The following is an 11,101-nucleotide window of genomic DNA, read 5'->3' as shown; positions in this document are numbered from 1 at the left end:
ACCACCTGCCCAGGAATGGCATGTATGCATAAAGCATTGCTCAGGAAAATGTCCCATAGGCTTGCCCACAGGCCATTCTGTTGCAGGCATTTTCTCAGTTGAGGTTTTTTTTTTTTTTTTTTCTTTTCCTGAAAGGACTCTAGCTTGTGTTAGGGTTGACATAAAACTAGCCAGCATAGCGACAGTGGCTGGGTCCAGATTCTGGTGGTTTGAACCACTGCTCTGTGAAATTTTCTGTGAGGTACTGATCAAAGTCAGATTCTCTTACAGCAGGTAGAGGACCATTTTTATTTGCTGAGCTCCCAGCTTATGGGCCAGAGTTGGTTCTTTTCTTCCTACCATGTCCAGATTATCCTTGCTAGTGGAGTGTTAGTGTGAATGAATGGCTGGGTTCGTGAACATAGACATTGTCACGGAGGAAACACACTGGAGTTTAACACTGGGCTCATGCTAGACTGAATCTAGAAAGGATTATCAATGGCCTTTGAAAGTCACAATAAGCGATGCACCTGAAAACTCAGGCATGAAGCACATGGAGAAGGAGGACCCTGAATGTGAAGTGGGAACAGTGTCTGGAGTCTCAGAAGTCCTCAAGTAACCCAGGGCTTTGTATTGCAATGGCGGCAGCTTCCCCGGGGAATGCGACTGGATGAGATGCCCTGCTTCTCATCCTGTACGATAGAACGGCATGCAGACTGGATTTCCATGTTGCATTGGCCATGGTTGTTCTTATTTTGGAGCTAAGAATCTGGTCGACGTTAAGCTGCCGTGCTGATTTTCACGTTGCAGTTGCACAGTCTTCTACAAGAGCGGTAACCAAAGCGCGTTAGTCTCACAGCGCTTGTGCTTTTGGGTGCGAAGTTGGTTTTCTAATTGTTCTCTGAAATCGGCAGGCTATTTTTTTTTTTTTTTTATACTTCTCTGAATTTAGCTAATATCTTTCTCAGGGAAAGAGAAATTACAGTTTCCAGCAGAATGCCCAAATCTCAAAGATAGAATTTCAGGCATCAGTCAAAAAGGCAAGAAAGTTCTGGGAGGAGAAGGGAGGGTAAGAAGCTCCAGGCTTTACAACTCCCAGCCCCAAACTGGTGGCTGCTTTCACCTCTGGGTGAGACTGGCCCTGGCCATGATAAGGCCTGTCAAAGGAAGCTAATTCTGCAAGTTGGCTCACAGCATGCATGCTTATGTAATGCTAGCCTGAGGTTTAATGCTGCAGTGGAAAGAATAACAAACCCTCCTGCTGAGGAGCCTGTTGGCCACTCCAGGCCCTTTAATTCCCATCAGAAAAGAGAGTGTCACTTCCAAAGGTTACCCACAGCAGGGCTGGCTTTGGAGACCTTGGAAGTAATTATTTGTTGGTGTGTGTCAGGGTTGGAGGGGGTTGGAGGTGAAGTCAGTCTGGCTGGGATGAGAGCCTATCCTCCATGCTGATACTGGAATGTCTTGGAATTCCAGCCAACCTAATCAGCCAGGGCCTCATCTCATGAGAAGCTGCTTTGGAAGATCACTCTGTCTGACTCAAGCAGCCTTCCTTGAGCTAACCAGACTCAGATGACTTTGGAGGAGAATCTCTGTCCTCAGTATAAAACTCATGAAACAGATTCGGGCCCAGAGGCCTCTCCATCTTCTACTAGGTGTGTGTGTGCCAAGCTAAACTGTGCAGCATTGCAGAAGAGCAGGTTCTTGACCAACTTTTCCCTCTCTATTGTATCCAGCTCATAGATGTCACTATGAGAGAGACCTTGTGGAGAGAAGGAATAGTCCTGCCTGCCCATACTGAAGTCTCCCTTGTGATCTTCTAGAATCCACTCACCTTCTTAGATTGAGGCCCCTCTCCCAATGAGCTTTCTTTACTTGTAGCAATGTTTTCTGATTTCTTCCTACACAGAGCACTGCATTTGCTGGTGCCCCAACACCGATTTCACACTGTGGCTAATCTTAGAGCTGGGCAAGCTCCTTGGAGCAGAGGCCTTTACACTTCTTTGTCTTTTCTTTCCTGAATGGATCATGGTGTCTTTGACACAATAGGCACTCTGTAAATGGTAGAAACCTCTAACCCCAGAGTGGGACCCTTGAAATCAACTGGTCTAGTAATTTTTTCCCTCTTAGTCAGCAAAAAAAAAAAAAAACCCAATCCTATTTCTTTGAAAATGAGCTATTATTTTGATCTCCTGCTTCATGTAAATGGATAAGAAATTAGCTTCTTTTTATATTATCTTCCTTCCTGACCCTTTCTGGTTCCTGGGGCATCATTTGAAGAATTAGTAATCTGTCCAGGCTCTTCATCGTGCATGAGAAAGCCAAGGGTTAGACAATAAAATAACTTGGGAGGTTGATAGATTCATTTCAGTCACACATTTGGGAGGGAACAAGGTCTTCCAAGTCAACCAGGAGACATTTTCATTTATGATACTGCCCAACTTTCAGTTAAAGTGAAGATGAGGAAGATCTGGAGTGTGCAGAGAGACAGAAACGGAAATGACAGAGAACTAGGGAATCGGTACATTGTTGGTATCTTTGGTCTTTCACCTTTTCAACTCTAGCATCAACATAGTCTCATACCTGGTGCTGCAGAGTCATCCTCCCTTCCTCCTCCCCCAAAAAAGAAATCTCAAGTAATAGGTTTGTAAGTTTGTACAGAGAATTGCCAGAGCGAGAATTTAAGGGCAAACATCAGTCAACAGTTCAAGAACTTAATATTAAAGTTTCATATGACCTACGAGTTTTGAATCTTTACAAAAGTAGTTCCTACAAGCTGCCTTGGGTGTTTGAGGTCCTGGTCTCTGGACACCTTGCAGAAAGACAGCATCACATGCTTTGTTTTAGTTCTGGAAACTGTCTGTCTAAAATTCCCTTCTCTGGGCCATTTCCTGTAATATGTAGTTTTTTTGAATTACAAATCCAATGATCTCTTCAATATCCCCTATGAGCAATCAGGACCGCCTTGATGCTTATTAAGATTCTTATTGTTTTCTCACTGTGTTTCAAGAGAATCATTGGACCTGGTGTTGGTATTTCTGTTTTTGATAAATTGCAAAACAGGCGAAGAAAAGTAGTCATGATTAGTAGGAATAAATCAATTTAATAATATATCATTAACATCTGAGTGGAGAGAGATAGTGTCATGTTAAGTGTTATCTCAGTGTTGCATAAAAATATGGCATCTGGGGCAGTTACTTCATGGGTATTTTCCCACTGCATTAGAGGGCACTGTTGGACTTTCCCTCCATCTTTTTATCCCCCATACAGTTAAGCCTTGCATGCCACAATGCTGAGTAAGCCTTCTGACTGCCAGCCACACTTCCCAGTATCACATTGTACATATGATAGAAGTAGGTCCCTACCCTACAGCATCCACCCTGGACTTGTGCATTTTTCCAAGAAAGCTCACTCTTCTGTACAGCTTACCTTTCCCTTGGTTATGGTGTCTACATTTGTTATATCATCTTGGGTAAAATAATTTATTTTCAATGGATGGTTGATTCTATTAGTCTTATTAGGAACAGCGTTTTTAGTTCCAGAGCTGAAACTTGGAGTTGTAGAACAAAAACTAGAAAGCCTGGAACTGTTGCCTTAGGAGGAGCTTGAGCGTTAATGGATTTTGTCACTGCAGGTGGAGCAGTAGGGGACGGCATAGCGTGGAGATGGCGTGCTGCAATCTGTGGGTCTATGTGGAAAAGGGGTCCATCTTTATCTCGTTTAATCTGAGTGTGGTTGATAAGAATGGCATAGAGCAGATGAGTATGCCATTTCCTCAGGTCACTCTAGAGGGACACCTTTGCATCCCTAGTGTTTGGGACGTCACAGTCTTGGCTCTTATTGGAAATGCTCACATATCTGAAGCCAGGAAATGCAGGCATGGTCTCACTCATCAGTGCTTACTGCATGATGGCAAAACCAAACACTCTTGCCACTCAATATTCATCTTTGGGCTTAAATTCAAACTGCTGTAATACTCAAATACACTACTGATTTTTATGTAATGAGAGATGATATCATACCCAAAGGACGTATCTGGGCACAGTGGAATGTGTAGTTTTGTTTCACCCAGCAATTAATGCATTGGAAGCATCTTTGTCTCTGATAAGATGTCTCCCCTTCATCTTATCAACTGTAGAAATGCCTTTATTGTAGAATCAGTGACAGAGCTAAAGTGAGGTTTCTGCCAAGAAGAACATGGAGATTTATATTTACATCGAAGGTAATGTACACCCTGCATGGTATTTAAAGGCAGAGCAAGTGTTTGGTAAATGCCAGGGCTGATGACCTCTATAGTAGCCACACAGTATAAACTCTTACAATGCCAATTTGCTGAGGCTGTGGTATGGCCACGGATAATGTAATGTAGGTATTATGGCTACCTCTGTACTTTTTGAGGTTTTACTCAAAAAGTTACCAACAGAAACAGACTTAGAAGCATTCTGACCAAGGCATGGCCTTTATTGAGAAATGATGTCTGGGAATCCCATGCTGCCTTCCCACCCTCCTGGCCCACTGCTCCACTAATGGCTTTGTGATCTCATCCTCTAAGACAAACTTGCAAGGCAGAGTGAGCCTGATGTATGTAAATCTTGTGCCCTAGCCAGACTCTTCCAGAGAGGCTGCCCTGCAGAAAATCTATTGCCCTGATCAATTACCAAACTTCCAAATGAAATAGATTGTTCTCTCTTGCTGGAAGACCATCAAGCTGTCATTTTTCTTGGTAATGAGAAACAGTGCGGGAGGAGAATAGCTCTTTCTCCGTGGCACTGGACAAAGAGTTCCAGTAAACAGGGCCTCACCAGGAAAGCTGGGCGCTACCTGCCAGAGTGATGGAAAGGTATCTGGAAATCCCTTTCTCTTTGAAACTGCACTCCAACAAATTCCTCTCGGCTTTTTAGGTCAGGTTGTTTGCTGAGTCTGGCAGATGCAAAGTTGAGAAGGTGCCCCCTTTCCCGATCTGGGCAACTCATCAGGCGTTGCCTCCGTATCTCCATCCCTTCCACACTCATCTCATTCCCTCTCAATTCTTGAGTCATGCTCAGTGAAGACGAGAACTCATTCAGAAGCTTAACTTCCATTAGCTGACAGGGACTGGAGTCAGTTCCCTGTATGGAACATTCCTTGGACATGGGCACGCACCACCAAGTACCGCTTTCCTCGGATTTGTGCATGCGCTTGCTCACGTATCTGGGATCCTGCCTCAGTTAACCTGTCCGACTTCCCCATTCTCCTTTGGGCTTTAAATAATGTGTCTCCAACTTTATCTGTATAAAGATATTGGGATCCTTCCTCAATATCCAAGAGTTTGTTTTTATTCCTTCCTCTTGCTACGAGGTCTCTGTCATAACAGAATGGTGACTCAGGGTCTTGATGCCTTAAGTGTTGTTCACCCTGTGAACTTTCCTGTTGTGGTGCTCTGCTAGTCAACATGACTTTGCTGATATTTAGACAGACTTGAACCTTGTATGAGATTATCTTGCCCCTAGAATCTGTATTCTTTCTGTAATGGAAGAAGATATTTATAAGAACCCCCCTCTGTATTAGCTAATAGCAAAGGTGAGCCCAAAGAGCTAAGGAAATACATTTTTCTCTTTTAGCTCAGGGAGAAGGTAAATAATTCTGCTTAGAGTAGGAAATGGTACTAGGTTTGTCATAAAAGACATAACATGAAGTGGACCTTTGAAGAGGCCACTTGGCAGACAAAGGCCTTCTAGGGAACACTTACTCTGATATCATCTGCTTCTGAGAAAATGAGAGAGGCTGGAAAAGAATGGTTATGCTACTATATTACTTTTAGAATTTCAGGGATTCACTGACCCAGACCATGATTCATACTCTGGAGAGAAAAATGTTTTCACACAGTAAACAGCTAAATAATAATGAAAGACTAGATATAATAAAGTGCCACTGTGGTTAGAAACGAATACCAAGCATAAATCAATGCCCAAATATCTGGTCTAGATAGCAACTCTTCCAGAAGGCTAAGGAGAGGAGTTAGGCTGCTGACAGAGGGTGACCCAGGAAACAAGAAAAGGGCAGTTAATGCAGGAGCTCAGAATGGAGACCTTTCTTCTGTGTCAGAAATCATAGAGTGGGTGGCTGCTCCACGGCCTCTGCCCCGTGGAAGACCCTATTCAATTTCCGGGAAAGAAGAAGCGAAAGTCAGGAGTGTTGTGACAAACAACAGTACCGGAGTGCGTGTGTGTGTGTGTGTGTGTGTGTGTGTGTGTGTGTGTGTGTGTGTGTGAGTGTGTGTATCCACCACTAACAGTGCAGCCCACGGGTAAGCCCTGCTGGTCAGGTGTCCTGAATACCAAGGAAGGGAATGACCTTTACAAGTATCAGCTGGAGATGCTGCTCTGTTGCAAGAGGGACAGGAACAAGCCATTGAACTGTCATTTCTCTTAAGTTCCTTCCCTAGCTGGGAGGATGCTGAATATTTCAATCTTTCTCCATTGGCATGGCAGGCTTAACCATGTTAAGCGGGGGTGTGAGCCTGGACCTCTTTTAACAGGCAAGGAGAATATGGCCTTGTACCATGCCCACCAACTTCCTGCTGCAGTCCACTGGACGCAGCTTGAGCTCTCTCCCTTTGCTTGAAGGAGCCTGCCAGTGGGGAACTTGCTCCTCAGTTCCACATCCCTCCAGTCTTATGCTAAGTACAGTGTGTGTGTGTGTGTGTGTGTGTGTGTGTGTGTGTGTGTGTGTGTGTACATGTGCACACACATGGAAAAAAACCCATAGGAATCAATATTCAAATTCTAACTCTCCAGGCCATTTGATCTTAAGGCATTTGCTTAATCATACAGAGACAGAGTTTTCCCTCCTGTAACATGGTTCATGACTATTGTCAAATGTTGGGTTGTTGTCAGCTTCAACATGAGAATAGTTATAAACAGGACTTGGCTCACTGTAAGGGATTTCTTCTAGAGCCATGTTTGCACAACTCGCAGGTTCCCAGAGGTTAAACATCTCACCCTGCACCACCCTTTAGGGCCAAAGCCGGGCTGGGAACCTGATGAATATACTGAGCAGGTACATCCTTAACAAGGTATGCTGGGTTTTTGTTTGTTTGTTTTGTTTTGCCACCTTGACAAAAGCTAGGGTCATCTGGAAGAGGAAACTTCAACGGACAATGCCTCCATCAGATTGGACTGTATGCATGTCTGTGGAGGAGTTTTCTTGATTAGAGAATGATATCTAGGAGGGCCTAACCAACTGTGGGCAATTTCACCACTGGTCATTGCTGGCTGGCCCTGTGTTACCTAAGAAAGCTGCTCGTTCAAGTCATTGAGAGAAAGCTAGCAAGCAGCGTTCCTTCATGACCTCTGTATCAGTTCCTCCTCTGGGCTCCTGCCTTCAGTCTCCACCCTGACTTCTCTTGTGAAAGACTGTGATCAGGACATGTAAGTCAATAAACCCTTCCCTCCCCGAGTTTCTTTTAGTTATGGTCTCTATCACATAAATGGAAAAGCCAGCTAAGACAGGAGGTGATGGATGGAGAAATGGAGAAACGCCCTGGCCTCAGCTTTGCCTCTAACTGGTTGTGGGGGTCTGGGAACCTGTTTTCGTGCTTCAGTTGGCCCGTGTTTGGCAGAAGATACTGTAGATTTCTCAAGGTTCCCTCTATTTCTATGTAGCAGGACCCAGCCCACAGCTCCAAAACCCTACACTAAGACAAACAAGGTCAGGTCAGACAGTTCTGTCAAGGAGCTCACGTGAAGTGGTGGAACATCAAGAAAGGTTTAGATCTCCAGTATTCTCTATGAGAAGAACCCACAGGAAATAGTGGGAGGGCCCATGGGCTGTAAACAAATCACCACTGGAGTGGCAGATCACTGCCGACATCCGGCTTCTTTCCCCTTTCCCGTTCTATCAAATTCATCTCTCCTACTCTGTGCTTTATGAAACTTAAAATATTTTAATCTTATTTTAGTTTTCTTATAAATGTCATCTCTTCTCGTAATCTTGATCTCCTCACGTTAATAAACTGGAACAAATCTTACTGTGACAAGAGTAGTGGATTACCCTGAAAAGGGTAATTGTATGTACGTAGGTAATAGAAAGGGTTAGAGATTGGGAGGAGAAGGGTGAAGAGAAAAACACAGACAGAGAAGCTCGCGGGGAGGTGAAGAAAGAGAGAAACACAGAGGGGGAGAGAGAGGAGTCAAGGGGAAGAAATGGCTGAGAAAGGTAACGGCAGAGACAGAGTAGTTTCTTTGTTGTTTTCTTGTGCACAAAGAGTTATGCAGTGGCAATGATGAGGACAAATACGTTGGCTGGGAGTGACCAAGGCATCCCATGAAGGAAAATACAGCATCAACGTTGGACAGTTGGCAAGACCACTGGACCATCTATTCTTCCCGAGGCCACGGATGTAGGTTCTTGATCCCAGTATTTTGTTCAAGGAACTCTAAAAGCAAAGACCTGGGTAATGTTGATATTGCCAACCATGAAATCAATTCAATAGTCCTGTGGCTGCCAAATATCTTGACATTTTATGATGTTTTAATTTTTACTCATTTCTGTTTTATTTCCCCAGCCAGAGGGTGAAATCTTTGAAAACAATTTTTTTTTTTTAAATGTGGGCATGGGGACCCCAGTCCCAGAAGACATTTAATAAAATGGCATTTAATTGCCTGTCCACCATCCTTAGGCAGATTTTAGGGGTCTGCATGAATGGAGAAATGCTGGAAGTTGGACAAACCTGACAATAAAGTCTGCCCATTTATTGAAGAAATGGGTGCCGTGAGCAGCCTGACATACACAGAAAAGAGGGGCTTGCTTGCCTCTGAGCAGTTCAGGACTGCTGATGAAGCCCTGCCAACAGAAAGGGGGTCATACTGCAAATAAGTCTAGGCCCACAACCAGTCAACACAGGAGGGTGGGGTCCGTTCCAGCTAAGAGCAGAGAATCTACCTCCACATCTTTGACAGATTCAGGATGCCTCTGTTGGTTGTGTGGACAGTGGGCTTTTAATATTCCAGTCTTTTTTCTCTTTGAGGAAATCTGGCACACTTAATGCATTATAAGCTGTCATTACAGGTTTAGAGTGCTCCTGGAAAGCTCTTAACTTGTGCAGGGACATTTGTCCCTGTGCCAGATGGCTTCACACTACTATATTTTCCTAGCTGATTATTTTCCTTACCCTTTCTCACTGATCCTTTATTCATTCCTCTCGCGTTTTCTGCTTTCTTGTTTTACTCATAAATGGAGGAGATCTACAAGGAAGCCATCAGCGTCCTTGTCAGCAGGTCAACATTTATTCCTATCAGGTGTCTTTTGGGAGCATGTCCCAGTCCCCTAAGCTGAGGTAGGGCTTTCCTGATTAAAATACCTACCACTCTAAACAGCGACTTGCTCAGGGATCTGTCCTCGCCATCACTGTGTGCTCACTGAGGGCAACAGCTGTACTCTCATGACCCTTTGCTGTCCAGACCACCGCTCGGTAACTGAGAGTTCAATGAGTGTTTAATGTATGTGAGAACCGAGAGGAACCCCAGCCTCTTCTACAGAGCAAAGCTCTTCTCTCCATGCTGGGCCAAAAGGCCGTTTATTGGGTCAGCTGGGATAGGGTGGTCCTAAGGGCCTCTCTGCTTCAGCCCAGATTGTTTCCTCATGGTAACCAATTTACCTAACCTTTGTACATCCATTTCCCTTGCTCTTTGACTCTCATGCTCACTAATGTATCAGAAGCAACAGTTATAGGTTTGAAGTACATTGGACTTAGAGACCAGGCCCTGCTATGGTGCCTTACCTGACACAAAAGCCATTGGTCATTCTCTTCTTTTGATTCCTAGTATCAGACAACTGGGTTCTAAGGTCATGTTGTCATTATCTTGTGTAGTGATGACTCCCTTCTCTTATGTAAAACCAAAGATACTAGGGCTGCCCGGTATCACAGATTGCCCTGCCTACTTCCTTTGAAGCACAGGCTAGAAGCTCAAGTGTCCTTTTCAAGAGGACATAACTATGTGACAGACCAGAAGGTCAGGTCATCCCACCTTCATCCTTAGTATTTTGCTATTATGTCAGACTATCTCAGTAAATATATGTTAGTTTCCATGTTAATCTCTCTCTCTCTCTCTCTCTCTCTCTCTCTCTCTCTGTGTGTGTGTGTGTGTGTGTGTGTGTGCTACAACAACAAATGCCCAAAATAAAATCAACGTGTGGAGGATACTTTTGTCATGGTGTATGGGATAAGAGGTTATCAGTTCAAGGACAGCTGTGTTCATTGCTTTGGACCTGAGATGAGGCAGACTATGGAGGTAGACGATATGTCATCTGATCACCTCAAGGAAGCAGAGAGGAGAAGGGGACAGGGACAAAATATGTCCTTTGATAGCATACCTGTTGTGACTGACTTCTAACAATTAAGCCCCATCTCCTGCTTTATACTAAACCTTCACATTTACAAATCCATCAAAGGATGATTTCATCCATGAAGTTGTAGCCCTCACCATCCACTCATTTCCCCAAGGCTTCACTGCAAATGGAACCCTCAACACACGGGTCTTTGAGGGATCTTTCAAGACACTTCCAAAATGTGAACACTTTCCTAGGACTTCTGTGACAAGTGGCCACAAACAGGATGCCTCAAAACAGCATGCATTTATTTTCTCACAGTTCTGGAGGCGTGAAGCCCAAAGCTGTGCTATCCCTTTAGGTTCTAGAAAGAAACATTCTTGCCTCACCTAGCTTCTGGTGATGTCTGGCATGCGTTTGCTCATGGCTGCATCACTTAAGGGTCTACCTGTGTCTTCACATGCCCTTTACCTGTCTTGGTTTCCTTCTTTTCTGTTACTCTACTCCCTAGGTTTGAGACTCACCCTATCTGAGCTAATTTCATCTTGTGGTCCTTTTGTTGACTGCAGACACTTACTTCTAATCAGTTTACATTCTGAGGTTGCAGGTGGGATATATCTTAAAGATGGGGGCCCTATTGAAATCACATAGCCCAACTACTGGGTAGAACTGTTAGTCAGGGGGAGAGCTCTGGGGCAGTACTTTGAGGTCAGATGGAGGGAAGATTGTTTTTTTCTGAGAGAATAAAGTAAAGATCAGGATCTTGGAGTTTCTGGGAGTGAGACTCATGGGGAACTTGGGGACAGAGGCCTCA

Source organism: Phodopus roborovskii, unplaced genomic scaffold (genome assembly GCF_943737965.1).
Source record: "Phodopus roborovskii unplaced genomic scaffold, PHOROB, whole genome shotgun sequence".
Lineage (NCBI taxonomy): Eukaryota > Metazoa > Chordata > Mammalia > Rodentia > Cricetidae > Phodopus > Phodopus roborovskii.
This window is presented reverse-complemented; position numbering follows the sequence as displayed.